The sequence below is a fragment of the Balaenoptera borealis genome (assembly GCF_965194805.1).
Source record: "Balaenoptera borealis genome assembly, chromosome: 2".
Classification (NCBI taxonomy): Eukaryota; Metazoa; Chordata; class Mammalia; order Artiodactyla; family Balaenopteridae; genus Balaenoptera; species Balaenoptera borealis.
In genome coordinates, this window is record NC_138867.1 from 47,488,826 (window position 1) to 47,506,872 (window position 18,047).

General features: G+C 41.7%; 1 protein-coding gene and 1 pseudogene across 3 annotated transcripts in view; both read left to right on the forward strand.

Annotated features, from left to right (window-relative positions):
- Positions 1–9,261, forward strand: part of LOC309624278 (pre-mRNA-processing factor 40 homolog A pseudogene) — a 120,144-nt pseudogene extending 110,883 nt beyond the window's left edge. Inside the window, exon 2 of the transcript XR_014249928.1 lies at positions 8,712–9,261. The product of XR_014249928.1 is annotated as a pre-mRNA-processing factor 40 homolog A pseudogene (transcript). The remainder of the gene's footprint in view (positions 1–8,711) is intronic.
- Positions 1–18,047, forward strand: part of RAB3C (RAB3C, member RAS oncogene family) — a 314,700-nt gene that overhangs the window by 193,690 nt on the left and 102,963 nt on the right. The window lies entirely within an intron of this gene.

Sequence of the window (18,047 nt, forward strand, 5' to 3'; positions counted from 1 at the left end):
CGCGTGTCCTAACCACTTTCTATTTACAGTGCCGGAAGCAGCTGTTCCAGAGCCTTTCATTCTCCTCAAACAGCCTATAGCTCTTCCCTCTCCTCATTCTCAACGACTGACTCTGCTCCTACCTCAATGAGGAAACAGAGGGCATCGCCTCTGCACCCCTGGTCCCTCATGTCGTATCCCAAACACAGTAGGGGTGCAATAAATGAATGAGTGAATTCATGAGCGAATGGTAATTGGTAGATGTCAATTTCGCTTCCTTCCTCACCTGGTATCAGGACCAATCCTTGCTTCCTTCATGCCTACTTGAGAGAGAGAATTCTCTTTCTGCTTTTCCAAGGCCAGGCCCTCCACCAAGGCTCCCAGTTCTATCTGCCCACATCTTTCCCAGGATTAGGCTCCATCACTGCCGTCCTCCACCTTCTGTATCTCTTTTCTTTTTCTTTTTTTTTTTCTCTTTTCATCCTCTACATTTCAGCCCACACATGTACTTAAGTTTCTGGTTCAGTCTCATCCACCTACTATGTGCTGCATACCTATTGCCTGCGAGGCACTGCCCTTAGCACTAGAGAGATATTAGTGGGGAAGAAAACAGGAAAAAAATCTCCTGCCCTTTAATGGATGGAAGGCAGATCATATATTAATGAAGGAAACAAGCAAGTTAAAGATAGATGTGTATAAATGCCTTGGGGAAATATATGCAGGAATGGGGCATTGAGTGCTAGGGAGGGAGTGGGGATGCTGCTTTAAATGCAGCTGTCAGGAATGGGTGACACTGAGCCAGGATCTAAAGGCGGGGAAGGAGTAAGCCATGTGGAAACTGCATTCCATTCGAAGCAGAGGGCAAGCCAGGTGAAGGTCCTGCAGCAGGGTGGGAGTGTCCTTAGTGTAAATTGGGATCAACACGGGAAACTGTGGTTGCAGCAGCATGGGGAGGGGACTGGAGCGGGATATGAGGCCAGGGGTCCAGGTCCTGAGGGCCTTGGGGGTCAATGCGGGTCAGGACTCTGGCTTTTACTCTGGATGAACTGGGACGCTCATAGGAAAGTTTTGAGTAAAGGGATGACGTGAGTTGACGTATTTAAAGGATCCCTCTGGCTGCTGAGTTGCGAATTCAGGGGGCAGAGGTAGAAACAGGAAGCCTGGGCAAGTTCACCCAGGACCGCCATACCCTCCATCTTCATTCACTCCCATCTGTTTTAGGCTCCCACTGCTCTACTGAAAATACCCTTGGCTAAGGTCATAAATGACCTAAGTACCAAGTGCCAGGCCCTGGAGGTTCTGCTAAGTGTCTGTGTGCTCCTTTATGAAAGCTCAGGGCCAAAGCAAGCCCAACTGTGCCCTCACCTATTACAAGTACTGCAGAGTCAGAAGACCCCTCCTGGCTGGTGTAGTGGAATCACGACAGCCATTGAGGCCTGACTTTCCCTTTCCTATCTCCTTAGAACAATGTTTGCAGACTGAAATCCTACGAAGGCTGACAGGTGATGGGAATGGAATGACCCCTTCCAGATGGCAAACTTCTCACCTCCCCACAATAAGTGTCACATAGGCAAGTGGTTCAGAGCTGCCAGACCTTCTAAGTTTCCCAAAGAATCCTGAAAACTGAAGTTTTGTGTCAGTTGTCAACATTTTTAAATCTTGGTAATGAACTTAAATTTTGAAAAACATTTTATGGACCAAACAAAAAGTACCTGTAAGTCATATGCAGCCAGCAGGGCACCAGTTTGCAAAGCTTCTTAGAGGGATTGCTGAGCTGAGTGTCATGAGGGAGTACGCTGGCCTGGCACTCTAACTGCTGAGTCAGTGCCGACTGTAAGGTCATTCATTGTTTCCCCAGTTTGCAGCCTTAAACTCCTGCATGCAACTCTAGCTTTTGCCATTTCCCTTATTCAGATCTTGTTTTCTCTTGAGTTCCTGGCAGCCCCTTGCCTGCTGGACAACCTTGCATGTTGCATCACACACCAACCTTGTTTCTGCTGCTTGCTCCCTGGCTGTGACCACACCCTGCTCTGTTCTGCTCACCCCATCTGCCACCAGACACATCAGAATCTTTCCTGGTTCTCTCTGCAGCAACTCACACCCTCATCCACCATTTAGGTCTATTCCACTTTTCTGGAGCTGACTGGTCTAGATTCAAAGCCCTGCTCTCTAGCTTATGAGCTGTAGAAACTTAAGGACATCATGTAACCTCTGTATGCCTCCGTTTTCTAATTCACATATTGGGAAGTGCCCATCTCACTGGATCTTTGAGGAATGTACCTGGTCAATTATATTTTTTAAAAACCTAATATGCTGTTTTGCAGGAAGTAACTAAAACAAGCAAACAAAATGTCTCTCCCCTTTCTCTCTCAACCCCACCATTCTTTTCCCAAACTCTTCTGATGAACCTCTCCTTTCCACACCTTAAATACTGGTGTTGCCCCCAGAGTTCTGCTTCTTAATCTCAACCTGTATGCATCAAGACTGGTTCTTTACACTTCTTTGACTTCAAAGAATATCTATATGCCAGTGACTTCCAAATATAACAAGGCTAACCTGAGCCTCTTTCTTAAGCTTTAAGCCCATTTTTCTCCTGATCTCTTGAACACTTGGGTGTCCCTGCACTTCTCAAATTCAACATAGGTGAAACTAAGGCCATTGTCTTCCTCTCAGTCTTCTACCTTATTCACACCACTCCTCCTTTCTCTCCTCAGTATTACTCAAGGTAGTAACACTAGCTGCCGAAAGAGAGAAATCACAAAATCTTCCTGCCTTGCTGCAGTAAAATTGGATTGCTTGCTCCCAGCCCAATGTATATAACGGTCTAGTGCAGTCCTGCAGGGGTGGGGTGGCGGGGAAGTTCTGCTCCAAGCACTTTTCAGAGCCGACCTCCTTTCATCCTGTCACGTGGCATCTTCAACACCTTGCCTGGAAGGTTACTGCCGACGGAGAAGAGAGAGAATGCACAGGTCTGGAAGTGGTGTGTACATCACGTCTGCCCACACTCCACTGTGCAAAATGCAGATGCATCACCCCAACTAACTGCAAGAGTTCTGGGCGGTGGACTTGGCTGTGTGGCCAGGAAGAAGAGTAGCTCCCGCAACGAAGAGTAGCCCCCGCTCGCCGCAACTAGAGAAAGCCTGTGTGCAGCAACGAAGACGCAACTCAGCCAAAAATAAATAAATAAATTGATTAAAAAAAAATAAGAATCTGGGGCATCGCTAGGATCCTCAGCCATGCTAGCCAGGCTTCCAAGATAGAAACGGGAGAAACCACTTCCACTTCATTTGTTGAATCTTAGCAGTTCCACCTCAGAAAAGTCTCACCTCCTCTGCTGTTTGCAATCCTCAACCTCATTACTTCTTGCTGGAACTTTTGACTCAGCCCCCAGTCTTCGCTGGCTTCCTACCGCTCACTTCAGGATAAAAACCAGCCTTGCTCAAGCTGGCTCTAACCTACCTTTTCAGTTTCCTCCTTTAATCCTTTCTGCAACTCCCTCTATGCCCTGCACCAAACTTCCTTACTTCTTTCTTCAATAAGCTGCCAAAGCTGTATGTATGTGTGTGTGCCAGGGGTGTTTCTTTGTTCTAAAATGTCTAGCCCTTCCTTCACGACTTCAAAAATCTTCTTTGAGCCTCAAGACCCATCTCAAACATCATTTTTTCTTAGAAGCCTTCCCAAGTCCCACAGTCAGACAGAACTTGTTTATGTGTCCAACAGAACATATTACACTATAGCATTTCAGCAAATTTACTTATAACTGTGTTTATGTGTCTCTGTCTCCCATAAGACTGGGGGTTTCTTGAGGAGAAGGACGGTGTTTTCTGTATAATTCCTTCAGCCAGATTCGTCATCCCTAAATCTTGTTCAGAGCTGGCATGTTGTGGATCCTCAGCTGATGCTTGATGAATGAATGAATCTTTTTGTAATTATATCATAATGCAAATTAGAGCTCTACTTTTTTATTTTTAGACTAATCCAGCCCAGTATTTTTCTTCACTTCAGAGGTTTATTATTTATGCTCTCGGAGCTAGTAGCCATCAAAATCTCATAGGATTTTGGATGAAAATTTAATAAAAGCAGCATCCTTCACCAGCCACGTTAGCAGACTTTTCTCTCAAGATTGTGTAGAATACCATAGTAAGTTCTTGGCTACATCTCAACAAGAGGTAGGGCCTTCCAGGATTTTACCATTTTTACAAATTGCAAATCCTAGACTCATTAAAGAATAGGTAAAGGAGAGCAGGCATTTGTTGGTTTTCTGGGAGCTGGTTATTTCTTCCACTTCCACTTACTTAGAGTCATTTCCAATAAAAAAGGGAATGCAGGCAGGGCAAAAGTGTGAATCTCAATTATCCAGTTCTGCCTGACTTTAAAGCCTGGATAAAGGCTAGAATGGGCTTTGATACCACCTAGTAATTTCAGATTGCCTTGCTTTTCTTGTAGGAGTGAGTGATAAGGAGTGAGCCTCATCATTAAATGAGACATGCCAAGAACACTAACTTGCTTGCCCACGTCTCTGCCTCTCATACCCAAGCTGAATGTCAAGGTAGTGCACTAAAATAATTCATACCCCTGGCCTCATCTATCATGTCTATGTGAATGACACCCAAACATATGTCTTGAGTGTACACATCTCTTCCAAGTTCCCTATATCTGGCTGACTCTGGGCATTTCCACTCAGATGACTCAGGAGGATCTCTAATTCAGCGTGTCAAAAACTGAATTAATCACCCTCACTCCCTAGCCTACTGCAACTCCTACCGTTTCTTGCTCAATTAATAATATCATCATTCTCCCAGTCAGACAAGACTGAGAGCACAAGGTCATCTTTGAGGGCCTATGCGTCCCATCAACAATCATTTCTTAAGCCAAATTCATTCTGTCTCTGCTCAACCATTATGATAAGATCTCACTCTATTTTTTCTATTTTCTTTTTTTTGTTTGTTTGTTTTTTGTTTGTTTGTTTTTTAATCAGTCATCAATTTTATACACATGAGTGTATACATGTAAATCCCAATCGCCCAATTCAGCACACCACCATCCCCACCCCACCGTGGTTTCCCCCCACTTGGTGTCCATATGTTTGTTCTCTACATCTGTGTCTCAACTTCTGCCCTGCAAACCGGTTCATCTGTACCATTTTTCTAGGTTCCACATACATGCGTTAATATACGATATTTGTTTTTCTCTTTCTGACTTACTTCACTCTGTATGACAGTCTCTAGATCCATCCACGTCTCAACAAATGACTCAATTTCGTTCCTTTTTATGGCTGAGTAATATTCCATTGTATATATGTACCACAACTTCTTTATCCATTCGTCTGTCAATGGGCATTTAGGTTGCTTCCATGACCTGGCTATTGTAAATAGTGCTGCAATGAACATTGGGGTGCATGTGTCTTTTTGAATTACGGTTTTCTCTGGGTATATGCCCAGTAGTGGGATTGCTGGGTCATATGGTAATTCTATTTTTAGTTTTTTAAGGAACCTCCATATTGTTCTCCATAGTGGCTGTATCAATTTACATTCCCACCAACAGTGCAAGAGGGTTCCCTTTTCTCCACACCCTCTCCAGCATTTGTTGTTTGTAGATTTTCTGATGATGCCCATTCTAACTGGTGTGAGGTGATACCTCATTGTAGTTTTGATTTGCATTTCTCTAATAATTAGTGATGTTGAGCAGCTTTTCATGTGCTTCTTGGCCATCTGTATGTCTTCTTTGCCAAAATGTCTATTTAAGTCCTCTGCCCATTTTTGGATTGGGTTGTTTGTTTCTTTAATATTGAGCTGAATGAGCTGTTTATATATTTTGGAGATTAATCCTTTGTCTGTTGATTCATTTGCAAATATTTTCTCCCATTCTGAGGGTTGTCTTTTCGTCTTGTTTATGGTTTCCTTTGCTGTGCAAAAGCTTTGAAGTTTCATTAGGTCCTATTTGTTTATTTTTGTTTTTATTTCCATTACTCTAGGAGGTGGATCAAAAAAGATCTTGCCGTGATTTATGTCACAGAGTGTTCTTCCTATGTTTTCCTCTAAGAGTTTTATAGTGTCTGGTCTTACATTTAGGTCTCGAATCCATTTTGAGTTTATTTTTGTGTATGGTGTTAGGGAGTATTCTAATTTCATTCTTTTACATGTAGCTGTCCAGTTTTCCCAGCACCACGTATTGAAGAGACTGTCTTTTCTCCATTGTATATCTTTGCCTCCTTTGTCATAGATTAGTTGACCATAGGTGCATGGTTTCATCTCTGGGCTTTCTATCTTGTTCCATTGATCTATGTTTCTGTTTTTGTGCCAGTACCCTATTGTCTTGATTACTGTAGCTTTGTAGTACAGTCTGAAGTCAGGGAGTCTGATTCCTCCAGCTCCGTTTTTTTCCCTCAAGACTGCTTTGTCTATTCGGGGTCTTTTGTGTCTCCATACAAATTTTAAGATGATTTGTTCTAGTTCCAGAAAAAATGCCATTGGTAATTTGATAGGGATTGCATTGAATCGGTAGACTGCTTTGGGTAGTATAGTCATTTTCACGATATTGATTCTTCCAATCCAAGAACATGGTATATCTCTCCATCTGTTGGTATCATCTTTAATTTCTTTCATCACTGTCTTATAGTTTTCTGCATACAGGTCTTTTGTCTCCCTAGGTAGGTTTATTCCTAGGTATTTTATTCTTTTTGTTGCAATGGTAAATGGGAGTGCTTCCATAATTTCTCTTTCAGATTTTTCATCATTAGTGTATAAGAATGCAAGAGATTTCTGTGCATTAATTTTGTATCCTGCAACTTTACCAAATTCATTGATTAGCTCTAGTAGTTTTCTGGTAGCATTTTTAGGATTCTCTATGTATAGTATCATGTCACCTGCAAACAGTGACAGTTTTACTTCTTCTTTTCCAATTTGTATTCCTTTTATTTCTTTTTCTTCTCTGATTGCCGTGGCTAGGACTTCCAAAACTATGTTGAATAATAGTGGTGAGAGTGGACATCCTTGTCTCGTTCCTGATCTTAGAGGAAATGCTTTCAGTTTTTTCACCATTGAGAATGATGTTTGCTGTGGGTTTGTCATATATGGCCTTTATTATGTTGAGGTAGGTTCCCTCTATGCCCACTTTCTGGAGAGTTTTTATCATAAATGGGTGTTGAATTTTGTCAAAAGCTTTTTCTGCATCTATTGAGATGATCATACGGTTTTTATTCTTCAATTTGTTAATATGGTGTATCACATTGATTGATTTGCATATATTGAAGAATCCTTGCATCCCTGGGATAAATCCCACTTGATCGTGGTGTATGATACTTTTAATGTGTTGTTGGATTCTGTTTGCTAGTATTTTGTTGAGGATTTTTGCATCTATATTCATCAGCGATATTGGTCTGTAATTTTCTTTTTTTGTAGTATCTTTCTCTGGTTTTGGTATCAGGGTGATGGTGGCCTCATAGAATGAGTTTGGGAGTGTTCCTTCCTCTGCAATTTTTTGGAAGAGTTTGAGAAGGATGGGTGTTAGCTCTTCTCTAAATGTTTGATAGAATTCACCTGTGAAGCCATCTGGTCCTGGACTTTTGTTTGTTGGAAGATTTTTATCACAGTTTCAATTTCATTACTTGTGATTGGTCTGTTCATATTTTCTGTTTCTTCATGGTTCAGTCTTGGAAGGTTATAGCTTTCTAAGAACTTGTCCATTTCTTCCAGGTTGTCCATTTTATTGGCATAGAGTTGCTTGTAGTAGTCTCTTAGGATGCTTTGTATTTCTGCGGTGTCTGTTGTAACTTCTCCTTTTTCATTTCTAATTTTATTGATTTGAGTCCTCTCCCTCTTTTTCTTGATGAGTCTGGCTAATGGCTTATCAATTTTGTTTATCTTCTCAAGGAACCAGCTTTTAGTTTTATTGATCTTTGCTACTGTTTTCTTTGTTTCTATTTCATTTATTTCTACTCTGATCTTTATGATTTCTTTCCTTCTGCTAACTTTGGGTTTTGTTTGTTCTTCTTTCTCTAGTTCCTTTAGGTGTAAGGTTAGATTGTTTATTTGAGATTTTTCTTGTTTCTTGAGGTAGGCTTGTATAGCTATAAACTTCCCTCTTAGAACTGCTTTTGCTGCATCCCATAGGTTTTGGATCGTCGTATTTTCATTGTCATTTGTCTCTAGGTATTTTTTGATTTCCTCTTTGATTTCTTCAGTGATCTCTTGGTTATTTAGTAACGTATTGTTTAGCCTCCATACGTTTGTGTTTTTTACATTTTTGTCCCTGTAATTCATTTCTAATCTCATAGCATTGTGGTCAGAAAAGATGCTTGATATGATTTCAATTTTCTTAAATTTACTGAGGCTTGATTTTTGACCCAAGCTGTTATCTATTCTGGAGAATGTTCCATGAGCACTTGAGAAGAAAGCATAATCTGCTGTTTTTGGAAGGAATGTCCTATAAATATCAATTAAATCTATCTGGTCTATTGTGTCATTTAAAGCTTCTGTTTCCTTATTTATTTTCATTTTGGATGATCTGTCCATTGGTGTAAGTGAGGTGTTAAAGTCCCCCACTATTATTGTGTTACTGTTGATTTCCTCTTATTTGCCTTATGTATTGAGGTGCTCCTTTGTTGGGTGCATATATATTTATAATTGTTATATCTTCTTCTTGGATTGATCCCTTGATCATTATGTAGTGTCCTTCCTTGTCTCTTGTAACATTCTTTATTTTAAAGTCTATTTTATCTGATATGAGTATAGCTACTCCAGCTTTCTTTTGATTTCCATTTGCATGGAATATCTTTTTCCATCCGCTCACTTTCAGTCTGTATGTGTCCCTAGGTCTGAAGTGGGTCTCTTGTAGACAGCATATATATGGGTCTTGTTTTTGTATCCATTCAGCAAGCCTGTGTCTTTTGGTTGGAGCATTTAATCCATTCACATTTAAGGTAATTATCGATATGTATGTTCCTGTGACCATTTTCTTAATTGTTTTGGGTTTGTTTTTGTAGGTCCTTTTCTTCTCTTGTGTTTCCCACTTAGAGAAGTTCCTTTAGCATTTGTTGTCGAGCTGGTTTGGTGGTGCTGAATTCTCTAAGCTTTTGCTTGTCTGTAAAGCTTTTGATTTCTCCATCAAATCTAAATGAGATCCTTGCCGGGTAGAGTAATCTTGGTTGTAGGTTCTTCCCTTTCATCACTTTAAGTATATCATGCCACTCCCTTCTGGCTTGTAGAGTTTTTGCTGAGAAATCAGCTGTTAACCTTATGGGAGTTCCCTTGTATGTTATTTGTCATTTTTCCCTTGCTGCTTTCAATAATTTTTCATTAATTTTTGCCACTTTGATTACTATGTGTCTCGGCGTGTTTCTCCTTGGGTTTATCCTGTATGGGACTCTCTGCGCTTCCTGGACTTGGGTGGCTATTTCGTTTCCGATGTTAGGGAAGTTTTCGACTGTAATCTCTTCAAATATTTTCTCTGGTCCTTTCTCTCTCTCTCTTCTTCTTCTAGGACCCCTATAATGCGAATGTTGTTTCATTTAATGTTGTCCTAGAGGTCTCTTAGGCTGTCTTCATTACTTTTCATTCTTTTTTCTTTATTCTGTTCCGCAGCGGTGAATTCCACCATTCTGTCTTCCAGGTCACTTATCCGTTCTTCTGCCTCAGTTATTCTGCTATTGATTCCTTCTAGTGTAGTTTTCATTTCAGTTATTGTATTTTTCATCTCTGTTTGTTTGTTCTTTAATTCTTCTAGATCTTTGTTAAACGTTTCTTGCATTGTCTCGATCTTTGCCTCCATTCTTATTCTGAGGTCCTGGATCATCTTCACTATCATTATTCTGAATTCTTTTTCTGGAAGGTTGCCTATCTCCACTTCATTTAGTTGTTTTTCTGGGGTTTTATCTTGTTCCTTCATCTGGTGTATAGCCCTCTGCCTTTTCATCTTGTCTATCTTTTTGTGAATGTGGTTTTTCTTCCACAGGCTGCAGGATTGTAGTTTTTCTTGCTTCTGCTGTGTGCCTTCTGGTGGTTGAGGCTATCTAAGAGGCTTGATTGGAAGTTCTGGTGGTGGGTAGAGCTGACTGTTGCTGTGGTGGTCAGAGCTCAGTCAAACTTTAATCCACTTGACTGTTGATGGGTGGGGCTGAGTTCCCTCCCTGTTGGTTGTTTTGCCTGAGGCAACCCAACACTGGAGACTACCTGGGCTCTTTGGTGGGGCTAATGACAGACTCTGGGAGAGCTCATGCCAAGGAGTACTTCCCAGAACTTCTGCTACCAGTGACCTTGTCCCCATGGTGAAACAGAGCCACCCCCCACCTCTGCAGGAGACCTTCCAACACTAGTAGGTAGGTCTGGTTCAGTCTCCCTTGGGGTTACTGCTCCTTCCCCTGGGTCCCGATGCACACACTATTTTGTGTGCACCCTCCAAGAGTGGAGTTCCTGTTTCCCCCAGTCCTGTCGAAGTCCTGCAATCAATTTCCACTAGGCTTCAAAATCTGATTCTCTATGAATTTCTCCTCCCGTTGCCGGACCCCCAGGTAGGGAAGCCTGACGTGGGGCTCAGAACCTTCACTCCAGTGGGTGGACTTTTGTGGTATAAGTGTTCACCAGTCTGTGAGTCACCCACCCACCAGTTATGCGATTTGATTTTACTCTGATTGCTCCCCTCCTACCGTCTCATTGTGGCTTCTCCTTTGTCTTTGGATGTGGGGTATCTTTTTTGGTGAGTTCCAGTGTCTTCCTGTCGATGATTGTCCTGCAGCTAGTTGTGATTCTGGTGTTCTCACAAAAGGGAATGAGAGCACGTCCTTCTACTCCGCCATCTTGGTTCCTCCCAAGATCTATTTTTTCTATTTTCGAATACAGGCAGCCCAGAGCTGAACCCTCATAATGTCAGTCTCAAAAGGAAGAGGACAAGCCAGTGCTAACAGAGCAGAGTCACAAAGACAAGCTGACCACATCCAAGTTCTCACTCTGGCTCTTAATTTCTGACTGTCTTGACCACCAGGTCCAAGTATATTTATATAACAAAACCTGGAAGGTGCTCTTTAACTCAGAATTTTGTGAAGTCAACAACTACACAAAATGAACTTGTTGATTTGTCAAGAATGAACCCATGACAGATAGTCAGAAAGATAGATATATGACTTAAAAAGGGTGTTTTAGAGGAGCTGGAACTGAATCACCAGAAGATTGTCTGTGTGTGGGGGACCATCTAGCTTCCTAATTATTACAATGAGTTTGGGAGAGTTTAAGGGTGTGGAATATTTAGGAAACACCAAATAGGTGCTTATTCACATTTTTTAAAGTGCATGGTACCAACAGGCCATGAGGAAAATAACTTGAACTTAGCCCACAGTCAGGATCAGATATAGAGAGATACCTGTCTGGTGGCACTTTGCACAGAGGAAGGGAGACACTGTGGGGGAAAAGATGACAACTGTAAGGACCCGAAAGCCCTGGTGTGTGAACGTCCTCTCAAATAAGTGGTCATGAACCTCAGAAAGGTATTTCCTACTGGCCTAAGGCTGAAGGGCCCTGAGGGGCAGAGAAACAGAGGAGGTCGGCAGTGTCATGGATGTACTATTGGCAGGAAATTGGGGGCAGTAGAGCAACACTGGTTGGATAACAAAATGACGGTAAGGCCTGTGGATTCCAAAAACACGGAACTTCAGATCTGTAGGTAGCAGCTCTGGTTAAGTGAGACAGCCCATCTCTCCTCAAGGAAGACTGAATAATTTAGAGGGAGCTTCTGAATTTGGTTTCTGGAGAATCAAAGCACTGATATTTGGAAGAGCTCTAAAAGGCAATACATTTATCCTCACTGATCTGAGAGACCTGGGGCTTAACAGTTTATGTACTGAAGTATAGCAATCTATTAAGAATGCTCCTTGGGTACCAATATCTCTCTAAGTCCTTTTCTCTAAGAAAATAATGTTGGTCTGGTCCGGATCCTTCTTTGTAACTTACATATGGTCTCTGTCTCCAAATCATCTAAGTCTGGATATCTTGTTTCTTACTCCAGGGTCCTTAGTAACTAGCTTTTGCTCTTTGCTTATGTACTTGCTCAGAGTATTACCTTTATGAACTGAGTGCTAGTCAGTTGATTTTCAGTGAAATCTTTGCTTCCTTCCAATATAGTCAGCAAAATGCAGATAGTGGCTGTGTGATGCTGCAGCTTTCTGTCTCCTTAGTCAGAATAAGCCTGTGTCTGTTTCGGGTCTCTTTGGTGGCCAGGTTAGAGCTGGTATAATCAGCATTCTGGGATCCCCTGGGGTCTTTGGTGGACCTTCTAAAACACTCCGTTGAAAGGTAGAGTTGTTTATTGTTTAATGAATGGGCTGAAAATAGGTACCCTACCCAAGGATATGTGACTAACATGATATATCTAATATTTTATTATTAATCATCTATCTCATAGTTTTCAACTATATACTGGCTGTAATTTAACTCAGATCTTCATTTATCTCTAGAATTCCAAATGTGTTTTTTTCCTAAATTACACTCCAGCCCTATCTTTAAAACTCTCTCTTCTCCAGGCAAGGAGAAATCTCCCTAAAAATCAATCAATCAAATAAACAATTTAAAAACCTCCAGCCAAAAGTACTCACAGCTGCTCATCAGATTCACACTCAACTCCACACAAGTGTGACCTTCTAGTGTTTACTGTTAACACATATCCTTTTGGCCAGGAGAATGGTCCTCTGGGTAGATATGGTTTGATTAAAATCAGTACTTACATATCTCTCCCTTTGCTGTCATCTTAGTTTATTTCTTTCATTTGAACTCGTAAGAGTCGCCTAATTTGGTCTCTGTATTTCCAATCACTTCCTTTCTTTCTTAATCTGAATATGATTTGAGAAACTGTTTTCTCAGTTCTCCCAAGCATGTTCCTTAACTAGTATCATTCTAGATACGTAGGAGAGAAGTTACTTTGTTACACACTATCCACACTTTTAAGGCATCAGGACTCAATTCTCAGTTGCCAAAGGGGGGAGTGGAAACTCTCAGCAAGTTAATCTTAAAAATCACTCTTCTGTTCATGTCATCACCCTTCTTAGAATCTTTCAGTGGCTCCCTAGAACGATAAAATCCTTTAGCATGTGGGGCCTCCTATGATCTGGACCCAACCTACAGCCAGGCGCACTGGCATCTCTCCAGTTCTCCAACCCATCCTGGGCCACATCAGAAAGTACTCTTCCAACTTTCCCCTCCATTTCCACCACCCCAGTTTCTGACTCCCCCCTCTGTATGTCTCCATTCATTTTTCAAGGCCAAGCTCAGATGTCACCTTCTACATGAAACCTTTCCTGACTCTCACTTCTGGCTAATCTCTACCAGATGTTACTTTTTTATTTTGTGGATCTTACTACCATCCACTTTTTATTTGAGGGCTTCTCCTATCAACCTCTTTGGCCTGAAAGCTCCCAAGGGAGGAACACTGCATCCTCTTTCACCCCTTATCCTCATGACTAAGAGGTATAATGTCAATAAAGCTTTGGTAAAAGCATGAATGAATGAATGAATGAATGGGAATGAGAGTACTTTGCCACCTGTCTATTGGTGCACCACTGGGTTAATTTCAGCTCGTTAAGCAGGCTAGGCTTGGAAGAGGAAAGCATCCCGAGAGTGAGTGAACCTCCTCCCTCTACATGCTCGCGTGTGCCATGCGATGGCATGATGCCTTAACTCCCTTCAAAAATCTACATGGCCCCTGCTTCCTCTAATAGCCCCAGCCCAAATCTTCTATCTAGGCTGTACCCAGAATTTCTTAGCACACACTTTAACACCTTGGATGCAGTATTTAAGTAACAACTCCAAATGTGAATAGTCACTGTGTCCACTGTTATTCTATGTACAATTGCTAGTCTTTGTGACCGTCAAAGCAAATGTTTCCTCTAGTACTTCTACATAACATGTTCCTTTTCAGTGACTGCTACATACGACTTTATCTGAAAGCAGCCCAGACATGAAAACTAAGCTTTTTTTTCCTGCTCAGAAATCATCTCAACAATAATAACAATGTTTAAAACTTTGCATTTCTGAAGTACATTGTATTTGAGAATTCTAATGTACTGTTGGAACATCAGTCATGCCAAGGTATGGATCAGTCAGAATTTTACTTGGAGTATTAGTGTTATCCCTAGAAAACATTCATAGCCTTCAGCACCTGAACAGAACATAGAAGGGTAAGAATTATTTCTCAGGAGCCCAGTTCTAGGACCACATTTGCCTTTCAGATTTAAAATGTGAAGGGTTTTTGTTGCTGTTGTTTTCCAACAGCCTTCAGTTGTATTATGCCCTATACTGTGATTTATTTCAGTTGTTTCACTTCTTTCCTGGTAGGAAACTACCATACAATTCCTCTTGATTTCCGTAACACTGCATATTCACAGCTATTCCTTTTGGCTTCAGGAAGTTGTTTTTGTCATCAGTGTAGTACTGGTATTGTCAGAATATATGTTCTTACACATATTCCATCCTCTCTTTTTTAGAAACTAGTAAGAGCCCAACACAAATGCATATATGTTTATAAAGCACAAATATCCCCCAAATTGCACCTGTAACAGAGATAAGATTTTTTAAGAAATTGCCATATGATATGCCCATCAAGAGAACTTTTTTCAGATTAAAGGTTGTAAAATATCTTCACCTCCAGCTTGGCAGTGTAAAAAGTATATTAGTTTGTATGGTGAAAAAATTCAAATTGACACTTAAGTCTTTCAGAATAATGAATATCTGAAATGCAGGAATAAAGACAACATGTGTGAACCATTCAGAACAAAATGATTTTCTCCAGTGCCCATTACACCAAAATGAATTTATATTTCCTTCCAAAGAAGCATAATCTTTATATTAGGATATTTCAGATAAATGATTTTTTGTTTTTACTGAAACTCATAGGAAACCATTATTTGTTTTTTAAGTAGGTCTCCCACAAAGTATGAGAAAGTAGAGGCAAAGTGTTTTCCACATGGCACTTGCTTTAGATGAAATACTTTTAAAGTGAATGCTTTAGTAAGGCTGCTGTGTTGCCTTGAAGGGTTTATTCTGTGGGTCTGTTTGGGCAGGTGGCCAGACATGCCCTGGAAGTGAACTGGGGGATTCAACCTTTCAAAATTTGCCTTTCTTCTGTCCTCCCTCTGTATCCTCTAACAACAATTTCCTTCAGTTTTCCAAAGCAAACCAGGAACCCAGAGAAGCTATTGTTTAGCACTTAAATTTTGGCTGAGTTCAACCCATTCATAGTAAACAGAGCATGTTGGTGTCACTTGGGAGACCAGAAATGGGAACTCGATTCTGTTGTGGGTGAGGCGTCTGTGCGTGAACTGTGAGGCAGCACTTTCATTAGCAGCCCTGGGATGTGTCTGGTTCTCATCTCAAGCTGAGGGATGTGGAAGGTCCAGAGTGACAGGCAGGCCATCCTTGATAGGGCAAAGGTGTGCTTTTCCTTCTCTTGTTTGAAAAACTGTCTTCAGAATTAATGGCTGAGGACACCTCTCCCAACTCAAACGTGAGGAATACAGTACATAACTGTATTTTTACTTTAGAGGGACTGGCTTTACATGTGTGGCTGCTTTTCATTAAAGAAAAAAAATTGTGTTACAAACCAATAAACGACCTTACTCTTATTACCAGATATTCTAAATATGTTCCTTAAGTAGAGAATGCTGGAAGGGAGTCAGAAAGACTAAAGGGGGAGTGTAAAGAAGAAGAGACCATCTACTTTTGCCCTTCTTCCCCTTACCTCATTAGCTTGCTGGGAAAGAGTTAACGGGCCTTTAAGGACCATTAGCAAACTTTCATAGGCTGTGTGAGATGCAGACAAACATATTTAAGAACGTATCTGACATATATACACTAATATGTATAAAATAGATAACTAATAAGAACCTACTGTATAAAAAAATAAATAAAATAAAATTCAAAAATTCAAAAAAAAAAAGAATGTATCTCAGTTCTAAAGGAGAGTAGTTATCGGTCTGACCCACACATTCTAGGAGTGCCCCCCAATGGAAACGGGGTTGGGGGAGGGGGAGTAAGGGTGAAAAACTAGACCCAACTCTTTTTCTGCTGCAGCTTGAGGTGGTCTTGATTTTGTATCTGTAAACAAGGATGACCAATGTCCCAGTTTGCCCAGGACTATTTTGGTTTTAAAACTGAAAGTCTCGTGTCCCAAGAGACTTTCAGTTTTAAAACCAAAATAGTCCTGGGCAAACTGGGACATTGGTCATCCTAAAAAAACACAATTTAGACTCTCTTCACCGTTGAAAGTCTTCTAAATCCCAGACGTTTGAAGCTGGCTGCACATTGGAAGCATCTGGGGAGTTGTAAAAGCCACTGGTGTTGGTGTCCTGCCCCTAGAGAATCTGATTTCTTTGATCTGGGGTGCAGCCTGGCCTTTGGGATTTCGTAAAGCTCAGGTGATTCTAATGCATTAGGACCCAGTTTGCAAACCCCTGCACTAAATGATTTTGCCAAGTTATTTGACCTCTCTGAGCTTCAGTTTTTCTTTTACTAAAAACTTGCCCTGCTTTTTCGCATTCTTACTTTTACAGTAATAGTCAAGCTTCCACAATGTGGGATGTGCTGAATCAGTGCATAGGAATCACCTGGGGATCTTGATAAAGGGCAGATTCTGATTCAGGAGGTCCGGCAAGAGACTCGAGAGTTTGCATCTCTAAGCAGCTCCCAGGCGATGCTGACGCTGCGGAAGCACGGATCACGCTTTGCAAAGCAGAACATGGAACATCAAGGGGGGAGAAGAATTACGCAAAATAACCTTCTTTCCTTTGACGATTAGTGGACGTTATCAAGGCGTTTGTTATTAAGGGAGGCAGGAAGGGATGAATACATGGGAAAGATGGCTACAGCGGGTAGAAACGCTGGTGTATACATTTGGGTATGTGGTAGGTAGAATAATGCCTCCACCTCTAAGAGGTCCACATCCTAATCCCTGGAACCTGTGAGTATGTTATATGGCAAAGGTTGCCGATGGAATTAGATTGCTAATCAGCTGACTTCAAAATAGGGCGAGTACCCGTGATTATCCAGGTGGACCCAGTATAATCACAAAGGGTCCTTAAAAGTGGGAGAAGCCTGTAGAAGAAGAGTCAGTGCAGAGGAGCTGTGATGGGAGGGAGGCTGTGCTGGCCATTGTTGGCTTTGAGTGTTGGAAGGAAGCCCTGAGCCAAGGAATGTGGGCAGCTTCTAGATGCTGGAAAAAGGGCAGAGAAACAGATGTTCCCTGAGAGCCTCCAGAAAAGAACTCACCCCTGTGGATGACATGCTGATTTTAGCCCAGTGTGACTTGAGGCCAACTTCTGACCTACAGAACGGTAAGATAATGAGTTTGTGTTCTTTTAAGTATTTATTGTAATTTGTTTTGGCAGCAGTAGGAAAGCACTACGAGTATGATATTAGTCCACAACTTGGGTAAGAAGCACAGTTATATTCTTGATAAGTCAGTTTCTTACTCTGAGGCCCCTTTCTCCCAGCCCTGAACCTCAGCCCTTCATGGGGTTTTGAGCCCCTGTCCACACCCTCGGGTTTGGCCGCAGTTCTGGAGTCCAGAGTTTAGAGATGTGTTGGGAGAAGGAAGCTGGCCAGTCCTTCTTTTCCCCAGCACCCATTGGTAGGTGGAGTCTTGGCAGGACAGCCTGTGGCGGCCCGTCTACAAGCAGCAGTTGACCACACGTTCTCTGTGGGTCCTGGCATCTCCCAGACATGTGGAGGAGGGTGGTGCCCCCCTTCTCTCTATTCCCCCCTCTGCCCCCCAGCCCAGGAGGATCTCAGCTTTTCTCTCTCCACACTTCTTCAAGGCACTCTGTATATACCTCTATGAAATCCCTAAATTCACCCAGAGGTTTGGGCTTTAGAAAACAGCTCAGAAAACAAACCGAGCAGGTTATCTTTATTTTCTGCGAGACCACATGGCTCCCCTGGGGCTCTGAGCCCAGCTGGCTTCGCAGCACAGGGGACAGGACAGGGCAAGCGAAAAGGGAACAGAGCCCATCCAGGAAGAAAAGAACATGAGTTCATTTGTCAGAATATTAACCATCTACTTGTGTGTGAGAAGAAAACAGAATGAGGTTTATG